General features: G+C 50.3%; 1 protein-coding gene across 7 annotated transcripts in view; it reads left to right on the top strand.

Moving 5' to 3' along the window:
• The first annotated feature begins 5,412 nt into the window (after window positions 1-5,412).
• NLRC5 (NLR family CARD domain containing 5) overlaps window positions 5,413-13,543 on the top strand; it is a 93,719-nt gene continuing 85,588 nt past the window's right edge. For 3 of the 7 annotated variants that reach the window (XM_010331332.3, XM_074402613.1, XM_074402607.1), the window contains exon 1: window positions 5,416-5,583. The gene's annotated coding sequence lies outside the window, so the exon portion shown is untranslated. Of the gene's footprint in view, window positions 5,584-13,543 lie in introns of all 7 variants that reach the window. The other 4 variants (XM_074402600.1, XM_010331333.3, XM_003943474.4 and 1 more) reach the window with 2 other exon arrangements.

Genomic DNA, 13,543 nt, shown 5'->3' with positions numbered 1-13,543 from the left:
ATCTCACTCTGTGACCCAGGCTGGAGTGCAGCGGCGCAATCCCGGCTTACTGCAACCTCCACCTCCCGGGTTCAAGCAATTCTCCTGCCTCTGCCCCTCAATGAGCTGGCACTACAGGCACCTGCCACTACACCCGGCTAATTTTTGTATGTTTAGTAGAGATGGGTTTCACCATGTTGGCCAGGCTGGTCTCGAACTCCTGACCTCCAGTGATCCACCCGCCTCAGCCTCCCAAAGTGCTGGGATTATAGGTGTGAGCCATCGCGCCTAGCCTCCACCTCGCCTTCTTATGCTTAAATTGTGTCTTCTTCCTATCCTCAGTCTACAACACAAAAACTTTCTTCCAACCATCCTAGTCTTAGAAGGCACCAGGCTCTATTTTTTCCAGGTGTGTAAAGAAAATGCCTCAGATTAGCCCAGTGAGATGAGAGGAAGCACAGCAAGACACTGGCTCATGCAAGGTCCCTGGTGTAGAAAGAATCATGATGGATTCAAGAACAGCCAAGAGGGCTGGTGTGGCAATGAAAGCAAACAACTAGGGACCAGATGTGAGGCCCAACCAACAGGCAGGGTCACATCACAAGGTGGCAAAAGGGCCCGGCCTTTATTTCAGCAGCCAGGAGAGACGGCCAGGAGGCTGGGGCTGCAGGGAGCTCCAAAGTAAGCCGCCCCTTCAAGTCTGGGAAGCTGCGAGGGGAGGGCCCCATATTCTGAGTCTGGTTTCTTCCAAGCCCTTCTCTGTCCCTGCAAGAGCTCTCTGAGGCCTGCTTTTCCCCCAAACCCTGGCCCCACCCTGGGGCGTAATGCAAGAGTCTGATTTACTAAGCAGGAGCACTAAAGGATGGAGCGGGCAGCTCTCAAAGGGCCTTGGCAGAAGGAGTCAAGGTGGTCTCGCCAGTCCCCGAGCCCAACGTGGAAATTCTAGGTCATGGGATATTGGCCTTTGAGGTGGTGACACCAGTTAGAAGCCGCATCCCACCCAAGAATGCTCCCTCGAAGGGGGTGGGAAGTCCCAAGACCCCCCCCACACACACCCCCACACACACCCCTGTTGATGCTACAATGACAGATTCCGGATAACCTGGCATCCCTAGGCAGCTCTTTCTTGAATGGAAACTTAGCACAAGGGGCAGACAGAGAAGTCATTTTGAGTCTTACCCCTTGTAAACCCCAGCCTAGCTTGGACTCCAGAGACCCCAGGGCTCTGCTCCAGAAAGGAGGGTAGGGGCATCCCCCCAGCTTCCCTCGCCGTCCTTGAAGAGGTCTCCCCAAGACTGAGCTGGGAGGTACTTCCATGTCACTGTCCCATCCAAGGAGTGCGATTAGCAGGAGTTATGGAGTCCAGAGGGCGAGAGGCTTACAAAAATGGGACTGACCTCCAAGCCCCTCTCCCAAATTCCAGCCCCTCCATGCAAGCCTAGATCTGACCTAGTCCTACTTAAGTCCTCCTGGCCTCCATGCAGGATTGACGGGCGCATGGGGAGGGGGAGGCGGGCGGCAGTCCTGGCTCCGACCCAGGAAGGGCCGGTTCCAAAAAGATGGCCACACCTGCTGCTTCCTTCAGGGAAAAACAAGTGCTCCCCAAGGCCAGCGCCAGGCAGAAGCACATCCTGCCGCTCCGGCTGCTGGCCTGGGGCAGGATGGGGCCCAGGTGCTTGGCAAACAGGAAGGGTGAAGGGAAGGCCTGGCTTTCAGACCTGGGTCTAATCCCAGCTCCCTCTCACCCCAGTTACTAATTCTGCCATCCTGGGGCCCCTCTGCCCTCCGTGCCTTCATGTCCTCTTTTGTTCAATGGTATGGTAATACCTTCCATGTAGGATCCTGGCAAGAGGAGGAGCCCATGGTGGTCAAGAGCGGAGGCTGCAGAGATGGCCTGCCTGGGTCCACAGCTCAGCTCCTCTGCCTCTGTGTGAGCTCAGGTGTGTTATTTAGCCTCTCTGTGCCTCCCTTTTCTCACCTGTAAAAAGAAAGATAACAGTTGCTGTAAAGATTAAAGGAGAGGCTGAGCACGGTGGCTTACGCCTGTAATCCCAGCACTTTGGGAGGCTGAGGCAGGGGGATCTCAGGAGTTCAAGAGCAGCCTGGCCAACATGGTGAGACCCTGTCTCTACTAAAAATACAAAAAAATTAGCTAAACGTGATGGTGCACACCTGTAGTCCCAGCTACTCTGGAGGCTGAGGCGGGAGAATTGCTTGAACCTGGGAAGTGGAGGTTGCAGTGAGCTGATATTGTGCCACTGCACTCCAGCCTGGGTGACAGAGTGAGACTTTGTCTCAAAAATAAACAAACAAACAAAAAGATTAAAGGAGACAGCGGACGGGCACGGTGGCTCACGCCTGTAATCCTAGCACTTTGGGAGTCGGAGGCAGGTGGATTGCCTGAGCTCAGGAGTTTGAGACCATGATAAAACCCCGTCTCTACTAAAATAAAAATAAAAATAAAATTAGCCAGGTGTGTGGCATGCACCTATAGCCCCAGCTGCTCGGGAGGTTGAGGCAGGAGAATTGCTTGAACCCGAGAGGCAGAGGTTGCAGTGAGCGAGCTGAGATCTTATCACTGCACTACACCCCGGGCGACAGAGTGAGACTCCGTCTCAAAAAATAATAATAAAAAAAAAAAAGCACAGTGCCTGGCCCAGTGTCTGGTACATCCTAATTGCTCCACAAATGCCAGATATTGGTTATACATAATGGAGGTGAGGTACACAGGGGTGGCCAGGTCATGCGGGCTCTCTCCATCCTCCAGTTAACTCCCTCCCCACCCACCTCTTGAGTTCTCTCTGGTGTCAACCGTTCTCACATCTCCAGTTTCCCACCCAAAAGTCCAAACACTCAAATTCCTTCTCATCTCCAACCCGTAAAATCTGATTCGCTTCTTCACACTCAAGTGTAAATGACTGACAGCCATTTGATTGACACTGGGAGGGGGCTGGCACATTTTTAGCCACAGGTATGATGTGCTAATAGCAGACTCTCAGGCCACAAGCCAGCCTGAGGACAGGGAAAGTTTGGGGAGGTCGCCCTTCCAGAATCCTTTGGCAATAAACTTTCCAGCAGGCCTGGTACCCCCAGAGTGAAAAGGGCTCCAGGTTCAAGACCCAGCTCTCCCCGTGATTGATGTGTGACCTTCAGCAACTGACTTGATCTATCTGGACCTCAGCTTCTTCATCTGCCTAATGGGATAATAATCTTTGTCCTGCCCTCCTCAAGGGGGTGTTCAGAATGAAATGCATCTGAAAATGATCTGCATTTGTGTCTTGGATTGTGGTTATTTGTCCATGTGTCTGTCTGTCCTGGCACATCCACTCCCTCAGCACAGGGAGCAGGCCAGTGTCTTTCCTGGGACTTCGTGTAGGACCAATCATTTCATTGGTGGTCAGTGAACATGAGCTGAGTCCTGACACTGGAACATAATCAATCCCTCCCAAGCATACAGCTCACACCCACATTCTCACCCATTCTCATCACACCCACCAGTGGCCTGGGGAGGCTGGGAACACCCCGCTTGACAGATGAGGAAGCTGAGGCCAGGGGAGGTCAAGGCATTTGTCTGAGGTTACACAACCAGGAGCGGTGAAGCTGGGAGTCACACAGAAGCAATCACTGCAAAGTCTGTGCCCTTCTCACTCCACTGTTATGCAATTTGTAGATATCTGAGCTGGTCCTAGGAGGAAGGCAGTTTAAGTCTCATGAGGATGTGGGGCCTGTAGAAGGGGACAAAAAAATAAGGGCAGCTTATGGGCTTCAGGTACAGATTGCATCAGCCTCAACGTTAAGTCATCAAATGATCACAACCACTCTACGTGGAGTTAGTATTAACATCATCCCCATCTTGGCAAAACTGGGATGCCAGCCTGGACCCAGATGGGGATGTGGGTGCAGGATGGGTGGGGGCCTGGCACATCCATGCCCAGTAGAGCCCGAATCCTGGTGCCTCCCTCAGCCCTTGCACACAGACCCAGGGGCAATCTCAGGAGACACTAGGGATCTTGCCCTTTTTTGTGGACGGGAAACTGAGGTAGGCAGTGAAGTTCAGCTCACCTGCCCAGCTTGGGTAGACGGGGACCCTGGGCTGACTCCCCCCCACCCCTTCCCCAAGTGGAGACTGGGTTGGAGGGGATGGGGGATGCTGTGCAGGAGGGAACTTAGAACCCGGAAATCCCGCCAGGTACGGGGACTCACACCTGTAATCCCAGTACTTTGGAAGGCGGAGACAAGTGGATCAGGAGGTCAGGAGTTTGAGACCACCTGGCCAACACGGTGAAACCCTGCCTCTACTAAAAATACAAAATTAGCCGGGAGTGGTGGCAGGTGCCTGTCATCCCAGCTACTTGGGAGGCTGAACACGAGAATCACTTGAAACCGGAAGGCGGAAGTTCAGTGAGCGGAGATCCCACCACTACACTCCAGCCTGGGGAAAAGAGTGAAACTTCATCTCAAACAAAACAAAACAAAACAAGAGTCCCCACTCCTGGCCCGGAAGCAGGCTCCAGGATGAACGGCGGAGTCAAGGCATTGGGTCTATCTAACACGGGTAAGGTGGAGGGTAGGAATTGAACCCAGGATGTCTAATGCTGATGCTTGTCTCCTGACCACTGCCTTGCAGCATCCTCACGCCCACACCACCTCAGGCCTGGGAGGCAGGGAAGCACCAGTGGTCTGGGAGTGAACGCTGCTTTGCTGTGGGATGTCACTGAGAGGTGGGTGGAAGGCCTTCCTAGCAGGCGCTGCTGCCCACAGGATGAATACGTCCAGCAAGGGGAGCTCCTTGTCCCAGGCTGTGGGCAAAAACCTGGAGAAGCTGAAGCTGGACTTTGAGGACGGCCCTGACCCCATCCTGGGAGAGCCACCTCCCCTTCCTTCTGCCCCCACCAGTCCCTCCTCTCCTTCCCTGCTCTCCCATCTCCCTCCTTCCGTCGCCCTCTTCTGCCTCTGATTCCTCCTGTGACTGGGGCAAATTCCTTCACCTCTGTCCTCCCTGAGCCTCAGTTGCTCACTTGGAAAACAGGGTGATACCTGCATGAGTATTTTAGGGTTACTTAATGAGATAAACTGGTAGACTGCCTTTCCTGGGTCAGCCCGCCAAGGGCTCTGCTAATGGGAACCAACGCTGCTGTCACTCCCTTCTCCTGGTTCATCTGGAGCGCTCTCCGCTCTGCCCCTAGTTCTAAGTCCCCTGCTCCCGCACCGCATCCCCCTCCCATCCAACCCAGTCTCCACTGAGACACTGAGACAGGGTCTCAGTCCAGGGTCCCCACCCACCCGCGCTCCGCACATGAGCCCGCCTTCACGCGCCTGCCTCAATTTCCTGTCCACAAAACGGGCAAGCGCCCCCAAGTCTCCTGGGACTGTCCATGGGTCCGATGAGGGACTTCGGGGAGGTCCCGGGGTGTGGTCGCAGCGGGGAGCGTGTGTGTTAGGTCCCCGCCCTCCCGCGCCCACAGGCCCATCTGGTTCGCGCTGGCACTTCGAATCCACGTGATTTCTCAGCAAAGCAGCTAGTTCCAAGCACAGGCCCGGCAGCTCTCGGCGGCTTGTACTTTCAGTTTCGCACAGATCGCGAAGGAGCCGGGAACGCTGAGGGTGAGTGCCCCGCGCACTGCGGGACTGCAGAAGGGGGTGGTTCGGGTTTCAAATTCTGCACGGAGAGGGGTGGAGGGGATGCCAGAGGCCCTGGAGCGGGAAGTGCTGGTGGCCGGGTGGGTGGCCGACGGATGGCCGGGTGAGCGGACCGGGCGCCAGTGGCCGGGGAGCGCGCGTAGCCTTCGGCCCAGGGAGTTTGGAGGAAGAGTTCCTGGTCCTCAGAGGACGGCAGATGGGGGTCGCCTGGATGGCAGGACTTGGTCAGCGGCTCTGCTCCCCTCCCCGCGCGGCTCCTGTCACCTGCCGGAGCCAACCCTCTCTCTCTGTGTCTTTTTCTTTGCAACTTTTCATTGATTTTAAAAGAATTACAGAAGTCACACTGGTCATTATACACAATTCAGACTTTTTAGCCTAAACAATTTTTTATTTGGAAAATTGCAAACATATCCTAAAGTAGAAGGAACAGAATTAGGTTGAGCCTTGTGCACCTGTGGGTTTTCATGTAATGAAGCCCCACATAAGCACGCTCACCTGTGGGTTTTCATATAATGAAGCCCCACATAAGCACGCTCACCTGTGGGTTTTCATGTAATGAAGCCCCACATAAGCACGCTCACCTGTGGGTTTTCATGTAATGAAGCCCCACATAAGCACGCTCAGCTTGGACAGTCACCACCCCAAGGTCACCAGCTTGGACAGTCACCACCCCAATCTCCACCACTGGTTATTTTGAAACAAATGGCAGACAGCGTAGCACCTCCACTGAGGTGTTTCAGAATGTACTAAAAGATAACTGTTGAGACCAGCTCGCCCGTGGAGACCCCAACCCAATGGCAATCAGGCATCTTTTAAAAACAAAACGACCATATCATCAGCATACTACAAACATTTAAATAGTTATTCCTTAATGTCAAATCTCCAGATCATTTCTAAGGAACATTGAACCTCATAAGTAATAGGTGAATATGTGGGTGTCGTTTAGTCACTTGCTTTTTGTATTCCCATGTGGTTTTCAGCTGCTTTTCTCACCCAGAGAGCTACGACCTGGAGTTGGCTGGCATGGTCATTCGGGGAGGATCGGAAGACGCTCCTACTTTCATTGGCATTTGCATCCCTTTTATAAGTTGAGGTTCTTATATTTCCTTTTTTAAAAGGTTGAAGTTCCTACAGACATAAAAAGCAGTTTGAAAACTTGCGGTTTCCAACCGCTAAAACCCAGGCATGGTAGGAGGCAGGGAGGACCGGGGGCAGCTCCTGGAGCCTCATGGTCCCTCCAAATCACTTTCCTTTTCTCTAAGAGAGAAATAAACCTTGAAAAGCAATGGGCTTTTCAGATGTCGCTAGATGTGTCTGATGATTTTCAGATGTATTTAAACTCCCTTTGAGTGTGCTTTCTGCAAACCTTACCGACCCATAGCCCAGAATGGCCATCTATCATGTCCATCTGCTTTGTCTCCAGAAGCACAGTGCCAGGTGGACCTACACCTGGCATGAACGGCAGACAGACTGGGGCTCTCAGCACCTGGTATTTGCTGGCTGACCATGCATGAACTGACCATTCCATTTCTCGAAAACTTGGCTTTTCATCTGTAAAATGAACATAGGCAGATTTATCCTACAAAGTGTGTTTCGTGGATTGAATGAGATAATGCCTGGCCACCCAGTGCCTTGATCAACCTTAAAGTGCTGTGCAAGTATGAGGGGCAGTGGATCCTTTAAGAATACAGACAAACAGAGGGGAAAGTTCTTGGAAGAGTTTCACAATATGTTGAGGTTTGTGCTTTATTCCTGAATCAGATAAGAGCTGTCCTGGTGTCTGCAGGGCTGGGTCAGCCTCCTCAGACCCCAAAACCCATAGCCTCTTCCCCTCTGAGGAAAATTCAGCAAAACTTCATTTGCTGATGTTGTTCTTTATTCTTTTCTTCTTCTTATTATTATTTTGAGACAGCATCTCAATCTGTTGCCCAGGCTGGAGTGAAGTGGTGTGATCTCAGCTCACTGCAACCTCCACCTCCTGGGTTCGAGTGATTCTCCTGCCTCAGTCTCCAGAGTAGCTGGAATTACAGGCACCTGCTACCACAGGCAGCTAATTTTTGTAATTTTAGTAGAGATGGGGTTTCACTATGTTGGCCAGGCTGGTCTCAAACTCCCAATCTCAAATGATCTGCCCGCGTCAGCCTCCCAAATTGCTGGGATTACAGGCGTGAGCCACCTTGCCCAGCCTCCTTTTTTTAAAAAAAATAGAGATGAGGTCTCGAACTCCTAACCTCAAGTGATTAGTCTGCCTCGGCCTCCCAAAGTTTTGGATTATGGGTATGAGCCACCACACCCGGTCATAACTTCTTAGCATGTCTTTTCACATTTGTTATGAGTTGAATTGTGCCTCCCCACAAAAGATATGTTGAAGTCCTAACCCCCAGAACCTCCTAATGTGACCTTATTTGGAAATAAGGCTGTTGCAGATATAACTGGTGAAGATGAGGTCATACTGGAGTAGGATGGGCCCTGAATCCGACAGGACTGGTGTCCTTAAAGGAGATGGGCACATGAAGACAGAGACCCTCGGGGAGAAGACAGTCACAGACTGTGAAGGAAGAGAGTGCAGTGATGCATGTAGGAGCCAAAGGACACCTAGAATTGCCTGCAACCAGCAGGAGCCAGGAGAGGCAAGGAAGGATCCTCTCTTCCAACCCTCAGAGGGAGCCTGGCCTTGTCCACACCCTGATCTCAGACTTCGACCTCTGGAAAGGCAAGATAATAAATATCTGTTGTTTTAATGTACCCAGCTTGTGGCACTTTGTGACAGCAGATAAAGCAGTACCGTCACAACACTAGGAAATGAATACAACATCCCAGTGTCTCCACTCTGTTTTCCATACAAAACAAAGTTGGAGTAAGGATCAGGCAAACTAATGCAAATGCAAACACTATAAAACTTTGGAGGCAATCTAAGGATGGGAGCCAGAAGTGTTGCCCGATTTTTTTTTTTTTTTTTTTTTTTTTTAGTGAGAGAGACTCTCACTCTGTTGCCCAGGCTGTTGTGCAGTGGCATGATCTCAGCTCACTGCAACCTCTGCCTCCCAGATTCAAGTGATTCTCCTGCCTCAGTCTCTGGAGTAGCTGGGATTATAGGCATTGCGCTACCACGCCTGGCTAATTTTGTATTTTTAGTAGAGATGGGGTTTCTCCAGGTTGGTCAGGCTGGTCTCGAACTCCTGACCTCAGGGGATGCAATTTGCCCACCTTGGTCTCACCAAGTTGTGGGATTACAGGTGTGAACTATCACGCCTGGCCTATGTCTCATTATGAATGAATTTGAACATCTTTTCAAATGTTTGAGTCACCTATAGCTCCTTTTCCATAAACTGCCAGCTCATAGCCTTTGTCCACTTTTTCACTGGCTTTTGGTCTTTTTCCTGTTGAGTTGCAAAAGCACTTTTCATATTAAGGGACTGTGTCCTTTGTCTTTAATATGGTTATACTGTCATTTAAAATGGTGGCATAGTTGCCCATAGAATGTCTGAAGCGTTTTTGTCATTGTTAGACATTTTTATTGGGTTTCATTTTCTTGTATTATACATGGAATATGTTTTCCCTGTCTTTTTGTAAAAAGAAAAAAAAAAAGCCAAGACATGACATTTTAATTCTTCCAGTAACTCTCACCAGAATGGCAGAAGAAAGGAATATGTTTGAAAAAATACCTCCATAGGATTTGGGGTGTCTGGACCTGTGTGCAAAATGGCCAACAGGGACCAGCACATAGACGGTGGAAACAGAGTGCTTTGCAGGGCGTCTGTGTGTGGGATGGAGGTACTCTATTTGCTCCTGAAAGGAAAGGGAGTAGAGAGAGCAGAGAAGAGAGGAAGGAGAAAAAGCAGAGGGAGGCTAGCCACGCAGGGAGATGACTCCCAAAAACTTCTTGGGGTTCGGATGGCAGAAGGGCATTTTTGGTAAGTCCAGGAATGCGCTCTGCTCCATGTGAGGTGGGTACCAGCACCGCAGATGCCGGCTCTGGCTCCACACCTGCCGCTGTGAATGCATTCCGCTTCTCTGCGGAGCTTCCACACCATGCCAGGCCCTGCGCTAGGCACTGGGCTGCAGCTGGGAACACAACCAAGCCCCTGCCTTGCGGAGCTGGTGTGGCAGTAGAAACAGACGAACATGTATGTAAAGATATGCATGTCATCCGAGGTCAGGCGGGGATGACTGCAGGGAAGAAGGCAAGGCAGGCAAGGGCGGAGCATGCTGGGTAGAGAGGTGGGCGTGGCCTTCTCATAGGGGTATTGGAACGTTTGAGAGAGAACTTAAAGAGAGCATGGCAGGGAACCATGGACCATGAGGTCTGGAGGAAGAGGGAACCAGTCAGAGGGGATGGCAAGAAACAAAAAAGTGGAGAGAAGAAAGCAGAGGAGAGGAGGAGAAGAGGGAGAAGAGGAGAAAATGCTGTTTAACGTCTGCTTTTGTGCTCCCAAATGCTTATTGTGAATGATGTTTTTGCGCATAATTTAACAATGGGTTGGGCTGGGCGCGGTGGCTCACACCTGTAATCCCAGCACTTTGGGAGGCTGAGACAAGTGGATCACTTGAGGTCAGGAGTTCGAGACCACCTTGGCCAACATGGTGAAACCGCATCTCTACTAAAAATTCAAGAATATCCAGGTGCTGGCACACCCCTCCCCTGTCATCTCAGCTACTCTGGAGGCCGAGGCAGGACAGCAGGAGCACTCAGCTAGAGGAGCACCTGCCCACCTCCTCCCCAGGAATCGCAGAGCTCCCAGGGGAGGCCATAGCCTTCTATAGGTTGTGGCATTGCAGGTGGGTTGGTGTCCCAGCCAGCCATCTGTCTCAGGAAAGGGAGGGCTACTCCCGCTGACATCCAGGCCTAAGCAGTGTCCTGGTGAGCATTCTCTTAGCTAGAGCTTTGATCACATTCTGGATCCTCAGAGTGGACCCCTAAAGGGGTATATGAACTTTCATTTTTAAAATGTTTAAAACCATGTTGTCAAATTTCTCTTCTAAAAGACTGTGCCAATGTAGAGAGCCTGCTGACCCCGGGAAGCGTTCTGATTCCTTAGCACCTATCCCCTGAGGGTACGATGGATCCTGTACCATCCCAGATCCGCAGGAGCTCCTTGTCCTGCAGGGTCCCTTCTGTCCCTGTTGGTGAGGTGGAAGGAACATCCGTGCCTTGGGAAGCCGGTGCTTTGAGGCATTCAGATCTTACCATGGCATCACGTTTGAAGAGAGAAATAGCTTGCTGTTATGTGTGTCTCTCAGTAGTCTTCTTTACTGCATTCTTGAAGGTGTCCTGTGTGTTTCTGGGCTGCAGAATCCTTTTATTGAAATGGATAGGTCAATGTTTGCCCAGAGAAAGACCTATCCAGGAGGAGTTTACAAGAGGATCTGAGAGGTGCACGGAGATGGCTTCTGATTCCATTGACTCATAAAGTGACAAAGGTGTTCTCTTTTCAGTTCTCTTTCATTCTTCAGACTAGTCAAGGAGAAAGTCTCAGTCAGGTGCTCACAATTCTGCAAACCTCTCACGCTGGTGATCTTTCAGCAAGGGGAGGCCAGGCCTCGGGTCAGAGCCCCGGCCTACAGCAACGCCCAGCTACAGTTCAACAGCATCATGGTGGTCTGGGTCTTCCTTGGCTCTTTTTGAGACAGGGTCTCGCCCCAGGCTGGAGTGCACTCGTTGCACAGCCCAATGCATAGCTTCCTGCAGCCTCTATTTCCCAGGCTCAATCGATCCTCCTGCCTCAGCCTCCCAAGTAGATGGGACTACAGGTATATACCACCATCCCTGGCTAATTGTTTTTTGTCTTTTGTTTGTTTGTTTGTTTTTGGTAGAGACGAGGTCTCACTATGTTGCCCAGGCTGGTCTCAAACTCCTGAGCTCAAGAAACCTTCCTGCCTCAGCCACCACGCCCACCCTTGAGTTTCCTTTTGATGTTGCCTTCAGTTCATGGCAAATGGTACTTCAAAAAATACAGTGAAAAGTGGGATGGTTTCTAGAAAAACTTTAAGGAAATGGTATTCTGGCTTTCAAATAAGGCAAAAAAAAAATCTTCAAACAGCAGTAAGTGTTGGAAATTATACAACTACCTCTAGAGGGTGAGATTGTGGGGGAAATTTTGTAATGTGTATTTTCACAATGTTTACAACTTTCCAAATGAGTACAGGTTATATCTGTAAACAGTAAAAAAATAATAAGGTTATATTAAAATGATAATTTAGTTTTTAAAGAAGACCATTTGTTGAAGAAGTATTATATTTTGGTTAGAAAATGGTCTCTGGAATCAGCATGGATTTTATTTATTTATTTATCTAGAGACAGGGTCTCACTCTGTTGCCTGTACTGGAATACAGTGGTGTGATCACAGCTCACTGCAGCCTCAGCTTACTGGGCCCAGGTGATCCTTCCACCTTAGCCTCCCAAGTAACTGGGACTATAGGTGTCACACCATTATGCCAGGCTAATTTTTTTTGTATTTTTTGTAAAGATGGGTTTTCACCATGTTGCCCTAGCTGGTCTCAAACTCCCAGGCTCAGGAGATCCGCCTGTCTTGGCCTGCCAACCTGTTGGGATTAGAGGTGTGAGTCACTGCACCCGACCAGCATAGATTTGAAATCCACCTTTTTTGCTTGATATCTCGGAGGCTGTTTCTTTATCTATGAAATGTAGGAAACATGCCTGGAAAGGTTGCTTGTTTTTTTATTTTTGAGACAGAGTCTCGCTCTGTTACCCAGGCCTGGAGTGCGGTGGTGTGATCTCTGCTGACTGCAACCTCCGCCTCCTGGGTTCAAGTGATTCTCCTGCCTCAGCCTCCTGAGTAGCTGGGATTACAGGCCCACGCCACCATGCCTGGCTTATTTTTATATTTTTAGTAGAGATGGGGTTTCACCACATTAGTCAGGCTGGTCAGTTGTGATCCACATGCTATTATCAACCTGTAGGAAGAAACAGTGTTGCTGTTTTATTGACAGTGTATTTTGAGACAAGCGATGCCATTTTGGCATATAATCATACAGTGTATCTTATTTATTCCATGATACATCTTGAGGATACAGCTGTGTCAACAAATAATGAGTCCCTTTCATGCAGGCAATCCCACAATATGGTTATGCCAAACTCTATTATGGCAGTCTAGGGTGTTTAAAGACCACTCCTGGAATTTCCTCATCCAAGACTCTCTGTGTCTTAGTTCACTCGAGCTGCTGTAACAAAGTGCCAAAGACTGGCTGGCTTCTAAGCAATAGAAATTTATTTCTCACAGTTCTGGAGGCTAAAGTCTGAGATCAGGGCACCAGCAGGGTTGGGTAGTGGTGAGAGTCCTCTTCCGGGTTGCCAATGGCTGACTTCCCATTGTATCCTTACCTGGTGCAAAGAGGGCTAGAGTGTTCTCTGGGGTCTCTTTTATAAGGGCATCAATCCAATTCACCCTCATGACCTAACTACCTCCACCAGACCCCACCTCCTAATCTCCTCCCATTAGGGGTTAGAATTTCAACATGTGAATTTGGGGGGGAACACAAATATTCAGTCCATCACCTTGTGTAGTCTGGGCCTCATGGCTGTCCATTTTGCTTTCTGCCGAGAAGTTTAGTGGTGAGGTCAAAGGTGCATGTGCAGTAAGATTTAGAAGTCACTGCCAACTTATCCTGCAAGATGGCAAACCATGTCCCAGGCTGCAGCTCTGAGCCCTGGATCCAGGACTTCTCTCCTTAATGTCCCGAGCTTTCTTTGGCCCCTGCCTTACTTTCCAAACCAGAGCAAGATTCCTCTGGAACATTCCTGCCAAACCCCATGGCATGGTTGGAGCTGAGGAGGGGATTTCCAAATCTTGCTTTTCTTTTCACTTTGCCCCGGGCATGCCAAACCCTGGCAGAGCCACAGAGGGTGGCAAGAAACAGCTGTGAGTCTGAGGCAGGTGCTCTGCCCAGGAAGGGGATAGAGCTG

This window comes from Saimiri boliviensis, chromosome 1 (genome assembly GCF_048565385.1).
Source record: "Saimiri boliviensis isolate mSaiBol1 chromosome 1, mSaiBol1.pri, whole genome shotgun sequence".
NCBI lineage: Eukaryota > Metazoa > Chordata > Mammalia > Primates > Cebidae > Saimiri > Saimiri boliviensis.
This window is presented reverse-complemented; position numbering and strand designations above follow the sequence as displayed.